This window comes from Gracilinanus agilis, chromosome 3 (assembly GCF_016433145.1).
Source record: "Gracilinanus agilis isolate LMUSP501 chromosome 3, AgileGrace, whole genome shotgun sequence".
In the NCBI taxonomy this organism is placed as follows: Eukaryota; Metazoa; Chordata; class Mammalia; order Didelphimorphia; family Didelphidae; genus Gracilinanus; species Gracilinanus agilis.
In genome coordinates this window covers 392,541,122-392,562,839 of record NC_058132.1, presented here as the reverse complement: position 1 = coordinate 392,562,839, position 21,718 = coordinate 392,541,122, and positions in this window count along the sequence as shown.

Sequence of the window (21,718 nt, the reverse complement as noted above, 5' to 3'; positions counted from 1 at the left end):
GGGACAAAAAATATTAGTAATACAAGAAATTTACAAAAAAAAAAAGTTAAAAGCTTGATAATATAGGCACAAAAATTATTGAAGAAACTACCTTAAAAATAGAATATCTAATGGTAAAAAAAGATACAAAAATTAATTGAAGAAAAGAAAGTTTTTGAAAGCATAATTGGCCAAATGAAAAAAAAAAAGACATACACAAGTTCATTGAAGAAAATAATTTCCTAAAATTAGAACTGGACAAGTGGAAACTAATGACCTCATAAGACACCAAGAAACAATAGAATGAAGTCTAAACAATGGGGAAAAAAGAAAATGTGAAATATCTTATTGGGGGGAATATAGGCTGAGAAAATTGAATAAAGAGGGATAATTTAAGGACTGTTGTAATACTTGAATGCAATGATGAGAGAGGGAGATGTGTCAGAGAGGAAGTCTAGAAATTACCAAGGAAAAACCTACTTATATCTTAAATACAGGAGGTAAAAAATAAAAAGAAAGAATCCAGTAATTGAATCCACAAAGAGATTCTAAAATGAAAACTCCAGAAATATATAGCCAAATTCCAAAGCTTCCAGGTCAAAGAGAAAATACTTCAAGTAACCAGAAAGAAATAATTCAAATATCATGGATCCATTCAGGATCACACAAAATTTAGCCGTCCATATTAAAGGAGAGGGATAGGAATATAATATTCCATAAAGCAAGAAAGCTAGAATTACAACTAAGAATCATGAACCTAGCAAAACTGATTATATATTTAATGAAATAGAGAATTTTAAGCATTCAAGATGAAAAGACCAGAACTGAATAGAAAATTTGGTTAATGTCCAATGAGAAAATCAATGAAAGTGGTTTTGATAGAAAAAAAGAGAAAAAGGTAGGATTTAAGCTGAAATTGAAGGAAGCTAGAAATCCAGGAGATAGAGATGGGGAAGAAGAAGATTCCAGTTTTAGTGGATAGTCATTGAAAATACATATTGAAGAGGTAGTTCTTAGTGTAATTAACAGCAAGGAGACCAATATTACAGTAATATGAAAGAGTATGTTAGACATAAAAGACTAAAAAGGTAGGAAAGGGCCATGTTTTAAGAGCTTTAAAAGTGAGAAGATTTTTTATTGAATGGTGGTCAGGGGGTGGAGGTGACATGGTCAGACCTGCACTTTAGGACTAGTCCTTTGACAGATGAGTGGACAATTAGCCTGTGTGAGAACTTTGAGACAGAGACCAACCAGCAGGCTTCTGCAATACTCAAGCATGAGGTGATTTAAACCTGTGCTAGAGTATTGAAAGTGTCAGAGAGAAGATGGAAGCAATATAAACAGGCCTTAGCAACTGATTGGCAACAGATAGAAAATAATATGATGATGAATACATTTCATCATGAAGACCTTCAACAAAATGATAGAGAAAGAATTGTATTCACATAACACAAAAGGTAGCAAATTCATGGAGGGCTACATCTTAACAAGTTGTGGAGAGTCTGAACAACTTGTCCGTTTAAAAATTGTCACAGATGCTATTGTTGCCTTTGGGTGAGTTGATAGGACTGATGAACAAGTAGAGAATACTTATTTCAATATATTCTAAGCAAAAGGCACATCTTCCAGGCCTATAAAGATTATCTAATCCATACAATAGCTCAGAAACACATATTTCATGTGAGAAACTATTATAACTGAACAAGTTCAAATAATAGGATAAGACTACAGACAGAAATATTTTATATTTGTAGTATTTCAATTGTTTAAGATATACTATAAACTACAATCCATAGAGGCCAGTAACATTGGCATCCATCCTATGCCTTCTACTAATTATGATTAAGAAACATAAAATTGTAGTCCTAATGAGACATGATGAGCCCTTACATTCACGTAGGTGAGGAATAGGGATAAAAAACATAAACAGGTGAAAAGAAATCTAAGCCCAGTCAAGCAGTGACTGGACAAACTTAATACGTTCTAGAGATCAGAGGTTTTTAACCATTTGTTTTTTCCTGTACCCTACTGACAATCTCTGAGCTTTCTATCAGAATAAAGTTTTAAATGCATAAAATAAAATATATAGAAATTCAAAGGAACCCTTTATACTGAAAAACAATAAAACAAATATGAGTTTTCAGACCTCAGGTTAAAAATTCCTGCTGGTCAAAAATGTCATTGTTCTTGTTATTAAGTCATTTTTCAATCCAACTTTTTGTTTGTCCAACTTGGACAATGTGTCTAATTTTTCACGACCCCTTTTGCAGTTTTCTTGACAAAGGCACAAAAGTGATTTTCCATTTCCTTCTTTAGTTCATTTTACAAATGAGGAAAATAAGTAAACAGGGGTAAGTGATTCACCCCATGGCCATACAGCTAGTAAGTATATGAGGTCAAATTTGAATTCAGAAAAAATGTCTTCCTGACTTCAGGTCTGGTTACTCTATTCACTATGCTACCTAGCTACTCTTCAGAAACAGGAGAAACATTTCTACAATAATGACATTATTTTAAAGACAAACAACTTTGGAAGACTTAATAACTCTGACCAACACAATGACCTACCGCAATTCTGTAGGGGCCATCCATGATGAAACATGATACCCACCTCCAGGTAGAAAGATGATATACTCAGAGTGCAGATTAAATCACATATTTATTTGTTTTGACATGGCCAGTGAGGAAATTTGTTTTGCTTGACTATACATGTTTGTAACATGTTTTGTTTTCTTGCTTTCTCAAGGAGAAAAGAAGGTTATGAGGAAAAAAACAGATTTATAAATGAAATAAAATTGAATTTTAAAAACTGATGTAGGGGAAACTAGAGAAATGGTTACACATTACCAGTCAAAAATGCTAATATTTCCTCATGGTTTTACAGCATTCCCTGGTCCCATAACAAAGAGACCTGTTTATCCTCAGCAAATCCTGGAGACATCTGTGCCTGTCACCCCAAGGCCAGAAATCTATCACACCCCAACACTGCTGAGGAATCAGGAGGTGGCTGCTCTCTATTCAACTGTTCCCTGCCCTCTTGTGGTAGGACATGTAAGTGCCAGCAAGACATATACACCCTTCACCAGCAGCATGAGGTCTCAAGATTCCGTCTGCCCCCTGCTCCCCATTAACACTTGAGAGCTCCCAAGGAACAGCCTGGCTCTAGAAGGCAGGGAGAGGAAGAAGTCCTGAGGCCCCCAATCCCCTTGCCCAAGACATCTTGGAGTCCAGACTGAAGAAGAGAATATCTTTAGGAGTGATGGATAACCTGATGGTGATGGTTGGAGGGTTGCTATGCTGGAGTCCGTAACTCCCCAACTCATTGTTGGAGGTGGAAGGCAAATTCAAACATGGTGGTGGTCAACGCTGATGAATAAAGTGTTGAGAGCAGGCCCTTGAGATTTGTGTTGAGGGCTCAGACAAAGGTGCAGACTTGAGGGTTGTGAGGTGACGAGCAAAATGAAGACAGAAGGTCCATTCTCACCACTGACATTTTTGTGTATCAGGAGCTTGGCAAAGTGAGTGGGAAACAATACCTGAAGAAAGGAATCTGTCCTACACCTATCAATATCTGGGACATTCACAAAGTTACTTAGGGTAATCACTCCTCCTGCAATCTCTGAAGATATAAGATGAGAGTGTTGTCTTCTACTCAGTGAAAGATCTGGCAAGCATTCACTGTCTTATTCCACAAAACCATTTTCTCAGGCTGCAAGATGACTTCTCTCTGCTGGATGCTGCAAGAATGTCTTGAGGATGAATGTCTTGCCATGGAATGGAATTTCAATAGTGTACATTGTGTTTCCATATGCCTTAATCTTTTCAAACTTCTAATTCTCCTCTTGAGCATAATTAATAGGAAGTTTCTGAATCAGGAAGACATAGGTTCAAGCCATACCTCTGACAAATATAGGTTGTGTGACTCTGGTTAAGTCACTAAACCTCTAACATGATAGTGTCAAACTCAAAAAAAATAACCCAAACAGAAGGATCCCTGTGTTCCTTAGTCTTAGTTTTCAAATATTATATTATCTGCTTTATTTTATTTTTATTTATTTTGTTAAATATTTTCTAATTGCATTTTAATTTAATTCATCTGGTACATAATTGTTTCATGGGCCACTGGCAGCCTACCAGAGGAGTGTTTGACACCTCTGCTCTAACTGTTTATAGGTAACTCTCTAACTAATTTTCTAAATGGCAAAAAAGTGCTATTCTGTAGCAATGTATGGAGTTTCCTTAATAAGTTTCCTACACAGATGAAATATTCCTTTTGGCTTTAAAATATATATACTTCCTTTTAGCAGCCATATAGTATTTAACTCACATTTTTCTTATAGTCACATAAAGCCCTCAGGTCATTTTCAAAGAAACTGCTGCCAATCCAAATCTCCTTCATCTTATCATTGCAGTAATTTCTTTTCCAAACCAAAGTGCAAGACTATTTTTGTGTCTTACTTACAAGACTGGTCTGTAATTATTCCATTCTGTCATAATTGCTATCTTTCACAGATATCAAGAAAAAAATTGACTCCCATGTATCTGATCTAAATTCATATGTAGGCTACCACCAGGCAAGAATACAATAAAAAGCTCTTAAGAAACTCCCTGGGCCAACCTGGTCATAATTTTGCATTTCCTTCTCAAGTTTATCCTTATTAATAAGTTGCTGCTGAAGAGTTTCACTGAACTAAGAAATTTTATTTGATGAGTCTGAAAGAATGCAGGAGAGTCCCCAAAAGATTACAGAATTTATTATTTCCTTCTAACACCTTTGAGTGTTAATTAAAAAAGGAGAGAACAATTAATCAATTGGGGACTCTATAATAATCTCTTCCAGGTCCAAGGTCTCTGGGAAAAAATGAATACAAACTCTTTTTTTTTTCCCTCTTCTTTAAACAAGAGTATGTTTTCAATAGTAGATTTAGTTGATTTCCTCCACTGTGTCAAAATCAGAGGTCTGAATGTTCAGGGAACCACAGTAACTTAAACAAATTAAAATGGTAAGGGTAAATAGATTTAAGAAGAAACCCCTCCTAGGCATTAAATCTATTGAGCATTTCTGATTAATCAAGAACACTGCATTTCTTCTCCTTTCTCTAACTGCTAATGATTGCCATATTAAGTCTTAAATAGTCTAGTAGGATATTCACTTGTGTCTAGGAGGCAGACTGAATGGCTGCCAGTCCCTCAGCCATTACAACTTAAGGCCCATAACTGTCTGAACAACTGGATGTATGCACATAAACCTGGCAAGCAGCCACTGCTTCCCCTCCAAGCCCCAATTAAAACAATACCATCATATTGATGGGAAAACAGTGGCTGTAGCTTTGTTTTACAACACAAGCAGGATGCTTTAGAAAATCTTCCAAACTTTCTTTCGACAGCTACCATTCTTTCCACTCTACTGAACTCACCCAGAAATGAGGGGTCATTTGGAACTATCTTTTTAGTATATAATTTATTTCATTACACCAAGATAGTTTTCCTTCTAAAATAAGATTTTCCCTTCCTTCAAATTCTTTAAATCACCATTCTTAAATTGGGTCTAGGTTTTGTAAAGAATATATGTGTTGATGAAACCCCTTCATCCTACAGTTTTTCAGAATTTGTACATATGAATATGATAATGTTCTTATTGTTACATATTTTTAAAGCTCTAAGTAGAGGGAGGCCACTGGCATATTGCCCTAGAACACTGAAATTTAGAGGGTACTATTAGCCTTTATAGTCCAGAGAGGAGTCTCTCCCTCCCTCAACAACTCTGCTCCTCTCCCCCCACCAATCACACAGAGCCATGTCACAGAATTTCTCCACCCTTAAAACTAAATTTACCTTAAAATATAGCATAAAAATTACTAAAGTACCTTATAAATAGACACTGACTAAAGAATCAGTTGTCAACTCTACTACGAATTTCCAAGCCTCTCACGCTCACAAAATGACCATCTTGATACATAATTGAGTAGAATAATATAAGAAAAGAGTATATGTAAATTTCTCTGGGTATGTCTGAACCTAAATTACCTTTGTATAGTTAGAATGTTCTACCCCAAGACCATGTTCTCCAGAATTCCTTTTAGTATTACCCAGCATCCTTTTCCTTTCTTCCCCAAGTTGTGTGCTTATGTTGTTTGTGTATAGTTGTGGGTAACCCCACCTTCTATCTTCTTTATCTTGTGTGGGCAACTGAGTTAGCTCCCTTTTTACTCTAGCTTTTTACTTTAGTTATTATTAATAAATCTTATTAAATTACAATACTTGGAGTATTTGGATATTAATGTTTAATCTCACACCTTTATGGTCCTCTCCAGTTTAGGGAGTTTATTTTTCTAAGATTTTAATTTTTATATAATCATTATTATTTTAAATGTATATTTCCTTAGGGGATTTGTATGGGAAAGGAGTTACTTGATACTCTATCAATGGTTCCCAAACTTTTTTGGCCTACTGCCCCCTTTCCAGAAAAAAATATTACTTAGTCCCCTGGAAATTAATTTTTAAAAATTTTAATAACAAATAATAAGAAAGATAAATGCACCTGTGGCCATCACCACCCTCCTGGATCACTGGAGCACCCACCAGGGGGTGGCAGCACCCACTTTGGGAATCATTGCTCTAAATTATTTGTATCTATTTCTTCGCTCTTCTCCTGCCGTATTTTTGGAACAGATGAATATTTTTTCTTTCCTTAATTTCCCCTCTGTTAGATAAAGAAGTACAATTGGGAATTACTTGAATAATCTTGTTGGTGAAAATAATTTTTTCACCATCAGATTGCCCTCTACAGCTATTTTTTTCAAGACTCCAGGAGCTTCATTGGGGGAGAGAAGGACACTATTCATTTCAAGGGTTGATTTAGCCCCACTATTGGCATAAAATATATATTTGTCCTGTTTTTGAGAAATATTATATTCTATTTTGAGAAATATTATAAATTCTATATCTTATTTTGAGAAATATTATAAATTCTAAAAAAGAAGGGAAGTAATACAAGGAAATATGGTAATATGAAAATTTAAAAACCTAATATTGGTTATTGCAACATAATTATTCATGTCAAAGAGGAAAACAACAAAATTGAGTTGGATAAGTTATAAATGAATTAAATCTCTTACATGAGACAAAATAATTTTACAAAAAAGGATATTTTTCAGACACCTAAGCATAATATGTTATGGTCTTTTTCCTTTGGATGTTTGCTGAAGTTTTCCCATAGGGCTATTGACATTTTGAATAATGTGACAATATTTGATCCAAACTTAAAGACATAAGATTGGATGAGATAGACAATAAAAATGTAAGCTGTGTTATATGAAATCAATTATCATGGAATTTGTATAATGAGTGTATTTTAGCAAACTCCATAAAATACAAATGATTTGCTTTATCAACATTAAGAAGGAATTTTCAAGCAGTCTGGGGTAAGGGGAAGAAATAATGCCTTAGCATATCTCATATCTTATGTCTTGTTATTATTGCCTACATTTTTCTGATAACCTCTGAGCTTTGACTCCCTTAAGTGATTCACCCAATTTCACATAAATCAGCAACAACAATACATAAAATCACTGCATGCTTAGGCCACAGAGTTTTCTATTAAATAGAAATATAAATTGACTATGAGCCATAGGAACTGAATGTTCTTCATTTTTTAAAAAAATCTGCATAATTAAGAATGATTCCTTGAAACAGTCTTATAACTTAAATAACACAAATTTTAAATCTATAACCTACTCTGGAACTTTTAATATACTAACTTTAAAATGCTTAAATGAAATGGATGGGTTTTAAACATTTACATTCTAATTTAAAAGTGAAAATATAAAAGATCTTTTGTCTAACCTGCTAAATTATTTCTTTTTTTTCCTTTGAATTCAAAAATTTTCTAGTGTCATATTTGATACTATTTTGATGAATTGTAAAAACTCTATAGTGGGTCACTGAGAATCTGTAGCTCTACCACTATTTAAAGATATTCTGATATTGGATAAAACCATTATCTCTTCTGTTGCTTCCAAGAATGATCACTTTCAAAATTATGATTCACAATAATATTCTCGTGTTTATTTTTCTGTTCACTGTTCCAGGATCTGTTCTTTTCCAACTGTTTTCCAACTGTTTTTTTTTTTTTAGAAAAAAAACACTTTTTCTTTTTTTCTTTTTTTTCCAACTGTCTGAACAATATTCAATTCAATTCAATCAAGCAGTCATTTAATAAACAGTTATGTACATCAATTATCCACTTATTACACTTTTCTATACCTCAATTATCCATTATGTACATTAATTATTCAATTTGTTATCTTTCTTCCTCAAGAGTCAGATCAGCAAGTTCACCTGTGACAAGTTTAGCTCTAGCACTGGTGATTGGATTGGGATACATTTTCATGATTTTTTCTTGACACTTATGTGCTCTCTGTAATAGGCATTGTTTAAACTGGTACAAAAGTTCAAAATGATACTTTAAAATAAATATCTTGCTTTCCATACTATATAACAACATAGCGATGGTATTGGTTTGGTTTAATAGTGCCAGAGATTGATTTTTATTTACTTATTGATTTTGGAACTGGACAATGAGGGATAATAATACAGATCTCTTTTTGAAGTTGAGCTCAAAGTGCATATTCATAAAGTAGGAAGGAAGGAAAGAAAATTATTTAGTAGCTTTATTATTCTACAAAAATCCTGTCCATGGATATCAAGATGTCTTTTGTATTCAAAAAGTGTCCTTTTTTAAACATTTTCCAAGAAAAAATGGACCTGGAGGTATTGAGCTTGAATCCAGAGGTCAAATAGAATCATTTTAAAAAGGTAATTACTTTAAGATGTCTTAGTTTTCTAATGAAAAGAAATATCTAGCATATGATTTTCAAAGAAAAAGATGGAAAGTTATATATCAAAAAACAATTATCAAACTAATGTCAAAGCTCAATGAGAAAGACATATTTCAAACAATTAAAATTTACACAACAAAATTCCTAATATAACTTTAAAAATATTTGTTAAGTAATTTAATAAAATTCCATAAAATATTAATGAAATATAGTATCTATCACAATAAGAAAGGTTGAATATAAAGATCAATACTTCCTCACCAAAAAGGAAGAAGATGATTGATAGTTACTTTAAAGCACATTAAAAGCAAATCTCCTTTGGAGATTTCTTTTAAACATATACATATCATTTCCTTTAGAATCATTTCACAAATCAGTGGATATGCTGAATATAATCCACATTAGTTTACCTCCATATGTAGACTCTAAAACAGCTAAAAGCCAAAATTGTAAGCAAAAGGTTCTCTAAGGGTTTTATACCCAAGAACTTAGCCAAAATATATGCCCGCAATGATGTAACTAAGTAATGTCTGAATTTATCAGAGAAGTTGTAAAAAGCCAAATGTAAGAAGCAATTCATATTGAGGTTAATGACGTAAAAAATTACAAAATGATATCTTTATTAAGGATAGATTTATAGTTCAATATAAATTATGCAAAGAAAAGTCAGGAAAAAAAGGTGTTTGGTTTTTTTCTTCATCACTTCAGGCTACAAAAAATTGGCACCTATTGAATAACTACCAAGTGATGAGTTAATAGATTTAATAATGTATTATTAAGAACTTAGTGGGAGCAAGAGTGTGTGAATGAATGTGTCCTTGAATATTATGGTTAATGTAAACATCAAAGGCAGCTGTATTACATGGGAAAACTTGCATGTTACTCTGGGTCATCCCTGGTACTATGTCCTCTTTGTTTCATTTCTCTATAATATCTGGCTTGTCCTGGGGGGTTGATACAAAGATCTACCACTGTCTGCCTGCCACTAAGGACCAGACTTCATAAGTTTCCCCTCCCCCTACAAAAAATCTGTTGATTTCCATGTTGGCATTGATTTCTCCCTATCTCAGTATTTTCTCATGGTGGTGGAACTGTCCCTTTGGCTAATCTGTTACCTTACTATTGGCATAGTCTTTGCTGAACATATCTGACACCTAATTGAGCTCAGTATGCAGTAATAGATGATGAATACATGTACTATAAATAAGAAACTTGAAAATTATCCAAATAATTCAACCAATAAATTATGTTGGAATAAGACCACTATCACTGAATCAACTATTGCCCACAATCACCCAGCACCATTATCATTATTATAGTATTCATTGTCATCATCATCATCATTATCATCTTAGCTACTAGAATGTAAGTACTTTAAAGTTTGGAAAGCACTTTATAAATATTATCTCATTTTATTCTCACAACAATGCTAGGTATGTGCTATTAGTATCCTCATTTTACTGATGAAGGAACTGAGAGCAAAAAAAAAGTTTAAGTGACTTTCTCAGGATTATACAGCTAATAAGGTTCTAAAGAAAATAGAGGGGCCAAGCTTTCAGACAGTCACTAAATATTTATATAGAATCTACTCTGTGTCAGGTACTATATTAGTGCAGGGGACAAAAAAAGGTAAAAGACAAGCATTGCCTTAAATATGTTCACAATTTATAGGTGGGAGTTTTGGGGAAGACAACATGCAAAGAAACAAAACCAAAACACAAAAAAAATCAGTTATATACTAACAAGGTATATACAAAATAAAATGTAAATGATCAAGAGAAGGCAGGCACTAGAATTAAGAAGGTTGAGGAAAGGCTTTAAGAAGAAGATAAGAGTTTAGCTAGGAATTGAAAAAAATCTAGGAAAGCTAGGAGGTGATTTTGAAGCACATTATATGATTGGGGAAAAGTCAGTAAAATGCCTCAGGTAAGAAGATGGAATATCTTAAAGGGAAAAAAAACAAAAAAACTATCTTTCATCTTAGAATCAATATTGTGTATTGGTTCCAAGGCAGAAGAGCAGTAAGAGCTAAACAATGGGGGTTAAATGACTTGCCCACGATCACACAGCTAAGAAGAATCTGAGGCCATATTTGAACCCATTTTCTTCCATTTCTAGGCCTGGCTTTCAATCCACTGAACCATCTACCTGCTGCAGAAGATGAAATATCTTGGTGAAGGAAGAACAAGGAGGTCAGTGCCACTATATCAGAGTATATGGAAAGTTGTAAGATAGAAGAAGAGAGAAATATGTGGGGAGGGGCAGATTATGAAGAGTTTTAAAAACCAATTTAAGAATTCTGAGTTTTAATCTGGAAGGAATAAAGAGTCACTTTAATTTATTTGAGTATACCTGTGCATGGGGTGGGGATGGGAACAATGTGTGTCATGTGCATATATCTATGTTTAGGAAGATCACTAACTATTAAGGGGAAGATGGACTGGATTAGGGAGAGATTCTGGGCAAGAAAAGCAAGCAGCATGTTATTATAATAGTCCAGGAGAGAACTGTGGACAGAATGTACCTGCCTGGTAGCAGTATCAGAGGATTAAAATGAATATATGTAAAAGATGGTATGAAAGTAAAATCAACAGTCCTTAGCAATAGATTAGATATGAAGAAGGACAGAAATTGAGGACTTGAGGAGGAACTGTAGGTTATAAACTGGATTGTGTAATTAGAATATGTTACCCTAAAAACTACAATCCCCAGTAAAAACTACGATTCCCAGTTCCCAGAACCCCACTCACTTCCTGTCATTATATGCTGATCTAGATAGGATATAAATTGGGTGGAGTTCCATATCTAGTCCTATTTTCCTTCCTGTCGATGGCTTTGGTGGAGTGGGCACTTTGAGCAGGTAGAAAACTTAGTCATGTAGTTCTATTTTGTCAGATAACAAACTTTATAAATATAATAGTTGAAGTATTCAACTTTCATGTAACTCTTACATTTATGGCAACCACAAAGTCAATGCACCTAGCAATCATTGATTTTGTTCTCTTTTACTTTTATCCCCAAATTATTATAATGTATAAGTTGGCTATGTTTATAAGATCCATTGGGGAGACTAGTCTTCCAAAGTATCTCAGGGGGGATTGTGTAATTGGAATCTGTTACCCTAAAAACTATGATTACCAGCAAAACTATGATTTCCAGGGCCCCACTTACTTCCTGTCATTACATGCTGATGTAGACAGGAAATAAATTAGATGGAGTTCTGGGTCTAGCCCTTTTTTCCTTCCTGTTGGTGGTTTTGGTGGGGTGGGCATTTTGAGCAGGTAGAAAACTTACTTATGTGGTTCTATTTTGTCAGATAACAAACTTTATAAAAATAATACTTGAAGTAGTCAACTTTAATTTAACTCTTACAGGATATACTAAGAAGCTAGTGGTACCCTCTCTAGTAATATGACAGTATGAAAGAAGAAAGAGGTTTGGAGCAAAGATAATTTCAGTTTGGGACATGTTGAGCTTATCAGCATCTCAGGGACATCTAGTTTGTAATGTCTAAGGCAACTGGACATGCAAGATTAAAGGGAAAAGAAATTTGCTGACAAGATAAGTAAATTTTACAATCTTCAAGAATGAGCTTACAGTTGAATCCATAGAAGCTGATGAGATCACCAAGTAAAATAGTATAGAGGAAAAATTGCAAAGTGCTCAGGTCAGAGTCCTATGGGACACCCATGGCTATTAGACATAAACTAACTTAAGTGGTAAGATAGGTAAGAGGAGAACAAGGAGAAAGTGGAATCATGAAAACCTAGAAAAAAGAGAATATCAAGGAGAAAAGGGTGATTAACAATGTTATGCAGAGAAATCCATTAACAATGGATGCAGAGAAATCAAGAATGAGGATTGAGAGAAGGTCATTGGATTTGGCATCCAAAAGATCATAACTTTTGAGAGAGTTGTTTAATTTCATTGATTAGGTGCAAAGACTGTAGGGAGGTAAGAAGAGCATGGCAAGTAAAGAAGAGGAGAAATCTAACTTTTAATGACCTTCTCGAGTTGAGCCACAAAAGTCAGGAGAGACTAGATTCAGAGAAATAGAATTTATATGAGAATAGAATGAGGTAAAGATCATCTCTGTTGTCCTGTCTGTTGTACTAAGGTTGCTGTAGGTGAACCTGCAGAGGATTGTAATCCATTTACTCAGTTAAGAAAAACAAATAAAGTATCTTATCTACTTGTACAATTGGGGAACAAGCATTTTTATGTACTCTGTGCTAAGCATCACACTAAGCATTATACAAATATTATCTCATTTGATACTCAAACCAAACTTGGGAGGAATGTGCTATATTGAGAAAAGTAAAGCAGACAGAGGTTAAGTGACTTGCACAGGGGCACATGGCTAGACATTATCTAATACTGGATTTTATCTCAGATCCCCCTGGCCTAAGATTCTATCTATTGTACCACCTATCTGCCTAGTTCATAGAACATTAAATATGAAAGAATACTAAAAGGATATAATCCTTCCCTGAGGCCATTTTTATTTGAAATTCACTAAAAAAACTTAAAATGAGGTAATAATGATACTGTTAATTACTGAAATTTGATGGTGCTTTTTGATTCAGAATGACTACATATATCTATAACCCATAGGCTTCATACATTTTATTCCCATTTCATGGATGAGGAAAGATGCTCACAATGTGTCTTACTCATTGTCTCATATCTGAGTAGTGTTAGAGGAAGAATTTTAACTCTAGTCTTTCTCTTTCCAAATCCGACACTCTACTATATTAAGCCACATTAACTCTTAAATTAGGTCACTATTGAGAATGATATAATTAGGCTTATTAATTGATTTTTGTAATAGCATTCCTTAAAGTTGTAGTTTATGAACATTCAAATCAAATTTATATATTCTTCCTTAGGCTAAAGTTGGAATATCTTATTTTTAAGGCACCATAAAATTCTTTGTATTCATTTCTTGGTCATAATGTTTCAAGATAATAAGACAATTTGGCAATAAATACCCACAAATAAAGACATATAAATATACATATTATATATATATATATATCATGCATATGTGTGTTTTATAAATACAAATATACATATGGGCATGTTTATATATAGGCATATATGTTTCTGTTTTATGTAGTTTTCTATGTTTTTTTTTCAAGATCTATGATTTGCATTTCCTTCTATCCTGTGAGGTACTTGACAGCAGGTTCTGACTTTTGCCTTTCATTCTATTACTAGCACTTAGAACAGTGTCTGATGTATACTAGGTGTTTAATAAATAATCTTTGACTGAATGACTATTTCTAGGGAGGATCTTCTACAAATTGGTATCGTTAACACCTCTATATATTCCAGCTTCCAGAGTTATTTGGGGTAGATACTGGAAGGTCAAGTGACTTTGATCACATTGCCAGTATGGGTTGAGGGTTGAACTTGAACCCAGGTCTAATGTTAATTCACTATCTAGTCTACCATGTGGCTTTTGTACATAATGTATATTTATATGTATGCATACTTGCATATGTATGCCTATATGTAAAAAATATTCTAGGGTAATAAGCCATTTGGGGGAATATGTGCATACAAATAAGCATATATAATGAATGTACACATATGTGTATATATATCTATGTATGCATGTATAAACTATTCATAGGCATACATCCATATTCCCTATTCACCTCAACCAGCTATATAAGCTTTCATATCAAATGCTGAAACATCTTGGCAACCACTCAGAAATAGCTCTGTCATCCACCAGGCTCCAAGGACTCACATTTGGATAGACTCACACCACAAATCAAAACTTGCCTCACCAAGACATTTTATGGATAGGGCATTAAGCTCGGGTGAGTTTCTTAATAAAAAAGCATAATAAAAATTGTGAGGTGTGTCAGGTGTATAATTTAAGTTAATACAAAATCCCAGAATAGAGGAATTCAGCCGCTTTAAGGTAAGTGTCATTTTTAAGTTAAAATGATTCCCTCATTATAAGATAAGGTCCAAAGTTAAACTGTGACACTTATGGCATTTTCCCATATAATATGTAAAGTTCATATTTTGACATATTCTCATCTCCCACACTCCCTGGTTTTCCCTGGGGGAATTAATGTTACAAAGGCAAGGAAAGGGTACATGTTCCCTTTCTGCACCTTTTCCTACTTCCTATACTTATGTTGCTGGTAAAAGCCTTGATTGAATTTGAATTGAATAGCCACTTGCTTCAGAGAGATTCTTTGGTCCGGAAGTGAAATAATTAAAGAGGAATTAGAGTGGTTTGATGATTTCTAAACTTGATTAGGATCCACAAAAAGGAGCACAAGATGTGCAGTCACTAAAACTGGACTTGAGTTAAATGACTGTGACTCTTTTGAAGAGGGAGAGTGTGTGGTTCTTTTCCCTAAGAGAACTACTGAGGGAAATCTCCAGTAGCCTTAGTGGGAGGAGACCCATGGTCTAACAGTGCTATCACACTGGGGAAAGTAACTTTTGCAAGATGAGGAAAATACTAGAGGCTTTCCTTTCCTGCATCTTTGTAAAGATTGAACTAAACTAAAGCAAGATTAGAGGGTTTATCTTGGTCCAAGGGCAACATGTAAAGCCGTCTTTTGGAAGTGCTACAAATCTCAAAGGAAGTTTTGAAGAGTTATAGAATATGAGCCTCCTCCACAGAGCAACACAAGGTGCCACTAATTAGGTCCAAGAGAACAGTACTTGAAACCACCTGTGCTATGGCAATCCCTGAAGATCTGTGAGAGAAGTTAAGGCATGAAAAGAAATTTATATTTAAGCAAATCAATTCCCATATTGAGAGGGGAGAGAGAGAGAGAGAGAGAGAGAGAGAGAGATTTAATTCTCTTACTTAAGTCTCTTACCCCTCTGTAAAGTAGATAGAATACTTCATCATTCATTCATCCTCTAGTTGACCCTTGCTCTGATCAAAATTGTCTTTCTGTTCATATTTTTACAGATTATATATTGATATAATTGAAATTCATGCTCTCTTCCTCCTTTCCATCCCTTCCCCCTCACTAAAAGGCAGATGATATGAAACAAGTTCCACGTGTCAGCCTACAAAACATATTTCCATGATCCTTTTGTGAAAAAAGACATATTGCTTACACCAGAGAAAAGTTCATAAAGGAAAGAAAGTGAAGAATTGTATGCTTGATTTCCTCTGCATTCAGACTCCATATGTTCCTTCTGTGGTGGTGGATATCCTGAGTCTTTTGGGGTTGTCAAGAATATTTGCCTCGATAATAATAGTTGTCAGAGTTGATTATCATGGATTATTGCTAGTATTGAGCATTGTCTTGGTTCTGCTTATGTCACTTTGCTTCACTTCATATAAATCTTTTTAGGTTTTTTGTGATCATCTTATGTCATTTCCTACAGCACAATTAGTCTTTAAAAGTTTCTTTAAATTATTCTTATTTTTAAAATTGTCCTCCTGATTTTACTCAATTACTTCTGTATCATTTCATACAAATATTCTTATACTTCTCTGTAACTGATATTTTTCTTAGTCTTCCATTGGGTTATAATTTTATAGGATCACAGTTTTAAAGTTATATTTGACCTTCCAATAAAACTTTACCTATATAATTTAAAAAATTTTATTTTTCCAGATTAAATATCTCTATATTTTAATAATAATTTTCCATTTTTAAAAATACATAGAATTGGGATTAATTGTTCTTTAAATGTTTGATAGAGTTCACTTGTGAATCCATCAGGCAAGGAGATCTTTTATTCAGAAGTACTTTGATGGCTTGTTCAGTTAATTTTTCTGAGATGAGATTATTTAGGTATTCTATTTACTCTTTTGTTAATCTAAGCAATTAATATTTTTGGATATATTCACCCATTTCAACTAGATTGTCAGAGTTATCATATATTTGGGCAAAATAGCTTCCACTAATTGCCTTAATTTCCTTTCATTACTGGTGAAATCACCTTTTTATTTTTGATAATGGTAACTTGATTCTCCACTTTCTTTATTAAATCAAATTAAGCAATACTCTTATCTATTTTATTTGTTTGATTTTTAAAATAGAACCACCTCTTTATCTTATTTATTAGTTTATTAGTGTTTTACTTTAAATTTTATTAATTTCTCCTTTGATTTTTCAGATTTCCAATTTAGTTTTTAACTGGGGATTTTCAATTTGTCCTTTTTCTAGTTTTTTTTAGTTGCATGCCCGATTCATTGATCTGCTTTCCCTTTATTTAATTGATATAAGTACTCAGGGATATAAATTTTCCCCAGAGTATTACTTTGGCTTTATCCCATAAATTTTTTTTAAACCCTTGTACTTCGGTGTATTGTCTCATAGGTGGAAGATTGGTAAGGGTGGGCAATGGGGGTCAAGTGACCTGCCCAGGGTCACACAGCTGGGAAGTGGCTGAGGCTGGGTTTGAACCTAGGACCTCCTGTCTCTAGGCCTGACTCTCACTCCACTGAGCTACCCAGCTGCCCCCTTAATCCCATAAATTTTGTATGTTGTCCCCTCATTGTCATGCTCTTCAGTGAAGTCAGTGATTGTTTCTATGATTTGTTCTTTGACCCACCTGTTTTGAAGAATTATATTATTTAGTTTCCAGTTAATTTTTAATTTGCCTCTCCATGAAGTTTTATTGATTAATATTTTTATTGCATTATGATCTGGAAAAGTTGCATTTATTATTTCTGTCTGCATTTGGTTGTGAAGTTTTTAGGCCTAGAAAATAGTTAATCTTTGTACATGTTCCATGTGTTGCTGAAAAGAAGGCATACATTTTTTTAGCCCTGTCCAATTTTCTCCAGATATTTTTTGACTCTCTTCTACAATTCCATTCACTTCCCTTACTTCTTTCTTATTTATTTTATGTTTAGATTTATCTAGTTCTGATAAGGGAAAGTTGAGGTCCCCACTAGTATAGTTTTATTGTCTATTTCCTCCATGAGTTCCTTTAGATTCTCCTTTAAAAATCTGGATGCTATACCCCTTGGTTCGTATGTTAAGTACTGACATTTTTCCACTGTCTATATTACATTTAAATAAGATGGAATTACCCTCTTTATCCCTTTTAATGAGATATATTTTTGTTTTAGCTTTGTTTGAGATTATGATGGCTACTTCTCCTTTTTTTGTCTTAGTTAAAGCCTAATAGATTCTGCTCCACCCTCTTACCTTTACTCTGTATGTGTCTGTCTGCCTCAGAAGTGTTTCTTGTAAACAATATATGGTAGGATTCTGATTTTTAATCCACTCTGCTATCCGTTTTTTTATAGGTGATTTCATCCTATTTACATTCACAGTTACCATCTATGTATTTGCTTCCATCTTGACTTCCTCTTTTAATCCTGACCTTTCTCCTTTCACTCTTTCCATCCACATAAGTGTTTTGCTTTCAATCACTTCTCCATTTCCCCCTCCCTACTAGCCCCTCTCATATTCTCCTCTTCTACTTCTCCATAAATAAGGTAGGATTCTATAAGCTAATGTATCTGGCTGTTCTTCCCTCTTTGAACCAATTCCAATGAGAGTAATTTCTCAGAGAAGAACACTATGTGAAAATACTGAAGGATTCTAGAACCATGCCTTGACATTCTCACCAACATCTTTAGATAGAAACATGAATCATATCCTATTAAATGCTCCAGGAACACTGAGGGCAGACAGAATAGGCATAGGGAAGCCAGCATCTGATAATCCTTACATTATCATCCAGATGCATGGTATCTTTGAAAAGCTAGAAGATAAAACTGATTTTGTAGTTGATTCTTTACTTTCAAGAACAAACTTTATCCTCCTTCCACTATAATAGATTCCTCCTGATCTCTTTATGTAATATAACTTACTTCATTTTTCTTTTTTCTTCCCATTTCTCTTGATGCAATGTACTTTTTCACCCCTAGAATTTTTTTTTATATTCTAAACATTTTTTCTGCCACATTTCCTGTCAATATATAATTATCTAGGATATCCGAATTTTTTTTCAGGTTGTTTGCAGTATTTTCTCTTTGGCCTAGTAGTTCTTGATCTTGACTATAACATTCCTTGGAGTTGTCATTTAGGTATTTATTACAGGACATGATTTGTAGATTCTTTCAATTTCTATTTTACCCTCTTGTTCAAGAATATCAGGACAGTTTCCTTTGATAATTTCTTATAATATGATGTTTTGGCTTTTTCTTTTCCTCTGATGACTTTCAGATAGTCCAGTGATTCTTAAATGGTCTCTTCTGGAACTATTTTCCAGGTAAGTTGTTTTTCAATGAGATATTGCTAATTTTCTTCTATTTTTTCATTCTTTTGATTTTCTTTTATTGTATCTTAATATCTCATGTAGACACTGGATTCAATTCTAATTTTTAACAACTGAATTTCTTCCATGACCTTTTGATCCTCCTTTTCCATTTGGTCCATTCTACTTTTCATGGTTTTTTTTTTTACTCTTTTTCCATTAGGTCAATAATGTTTTTTATAAAGATATTTTCTTCATTGGATTTTTGTGCCTCTTTTTCCCGTTGGCTAATTTTGCTATTTAAGCCGTTATTTTCTTTTTTGTATTACTTTCATTTCTTTTTTCCATTTTTCTTTGTCCTGACTATTTAGATTTTTGAATTTCTTTATAAGTTTTTCCAGAGCTAGAGACTAATTGAAATTATGCATGGGGTTGCTTTGCTCTAATCATCTCCTGTTGATTCTTTGCTTTTCTCTTTGCACCCATAGAAATTTTGGAAAGTTAAATGTTTCTTGTGCATTTTTTGCTCATTTCCCTAACCTTTTTTGCCTGTATATTGGGAATTCTGAAAGCTGCTTGCTGATTCTGTCTCCTCTGCTGGCTTACAGTATTAGTCACTGTGAATTATTTTGCCCTAGGGCTAAACCTTAATCACATCCTTAGAGGCTTGAAATGGTCCAGCAAGAAGGACTTACTGATCTCACTGAGGGTTGGTGCCAGGGCCTAGGACTTTAAGGGGTGAGTCAGAGGTGTTCTTTTGCTGAGGTAGCCCCCAACCCACGTTGCCAAAGTTAGCCTACACCTAATTGCAAAACCTAGTACAGTTTAGGAGAGAAGGAAGGAGTGGTTGGCCAGCACTCCTCTGTGCACAGTTTTACTTCTGGTTCACCCTTTTCCCATGCAAATTAGCTCTCTCTGTGTGCATCTTTCAAGCTGGGTTCAGTAGAAGAGTCCCCTTACACCTTCTTGCTGTTCATTTTTGACTCCTATTATTTTGAGGTGATTTTTAAAGATTGGTTTGGAAGGATTGCTAAAATAGTTTAGATTTTTGCTGCCATTTTTGCTCCATCCACTTTATTTTTATTTTTTTTAATTTACAGGCACTCATAAGAATTCTTTGGATTTTAATAAGCCAGGATTACTCATTTCATTGGTGTTCAAACTCACTGTTCTATTGTGCACAGAGGCCTATAATGGCTAAATTGTTATAGCATCATTTAGTGTGTGGCTTCTCTGTCAGAATACACACTAAGGAGGGTAAAGATTTTGTAATTAAATTGCTCAGAGAAGAACACTATGTGTAGATACTGAAGGATTCTAGAACCATGCCTTGACATTCTCACCAACATCTTTAGATAGAAACATGACTCATATCCTGTTAAATGCTCCAGGAACACTGAGGGCATAGGGAAACCAGCATGTGGTAATCCTTACATTATCATTCAGATGCATGGTACCTTTGAAAACCCAGAAAATAAAAAATGATTTTGTAGTTGATTCTTTACTTTCAAGGACAAACTTCAAAAAATTAAGAAAGAAAACATTATTAAAAGGTCAAGGTATATATTCCAGTTAAGACAGCAATATAATAAAGTAAGCACCAAAATATTGCATAATTACAATTACACATAAAGTGCTGAAAAGACAAATTATTAAAAACTACATGTAAAATAAAAATCATCCAAGGTAAAAAATGAACAAACCAAAATTACTGATTATAAATATCAAAAGTTTTATATCCAACAAAGATATTTGTCAGTGAGAATTCCTAAATTAAAATTTACAGAAAAATATATATATATATATATGTATGTATGTATTAGAGAGCAACTAAGTTAACTAAAGTACCAAAAATAAAATCAATAGAAAAAACACCACATAATATTGGATAAACTAATATATATTCTAAAAAAAAGAAGGTAACTGCAAAAATATAATGATTCCTGATATCCAAAGAAATTAGACCTCAAAAAAAGTATTTGGGTACTATGTCCCAGTGAATACTTTAAGAATTTACTTTGTAAAATTAAACAAGGAGAAATGGACAAACATATGGAATGTTCAAGATCTCAATAAAGAACAAAAAATTTAATTATGTATTTATTATCATTAAATTGTAACAGTGTAAGGAGAAAAAGTAGCCTTACAAACTGTAAAATGTAAAATAAAATAATAATATAGCAAAAAATAATCAGTATCATGGTAGACTTTTCAATATGACCAAATTAAATCAGATAAATTGGAGTATAACATACAAAAATGGCATAATGGTCATAAATGAGGGATAAGTTAAAAGCCAAGGATTATTTACCAAAAAATATATAGTATACTATATGAAAGCATTACTTTTAGAAATTGAAAAATTTGCAGTGACATGCATATAAAGGAATACTCCAATAAAGTACTCCAAATCTAAAAAATGTATTTAAAATTATAATAAACCTTGTACTAACAAAATGTGAGAATCAGAATATGGCATTGGCTAAGTAACTAAATTTCTAGGAGTGTATTTTTAAAATAATAAAGGTAAGAGGAAAATAATGATGAGGGCAAGGTAGTTTCAAAGGATTGCTCCTGTCTCAGATAAAAGAAAAGGCCAAGTTGGGTTAGGGGAGAGATAGAGAGGGAGGGTGACAGAGACTGAAAAGAGGTATTTCTCTGTGCTAGGCTACATGCTGTTTAAATAT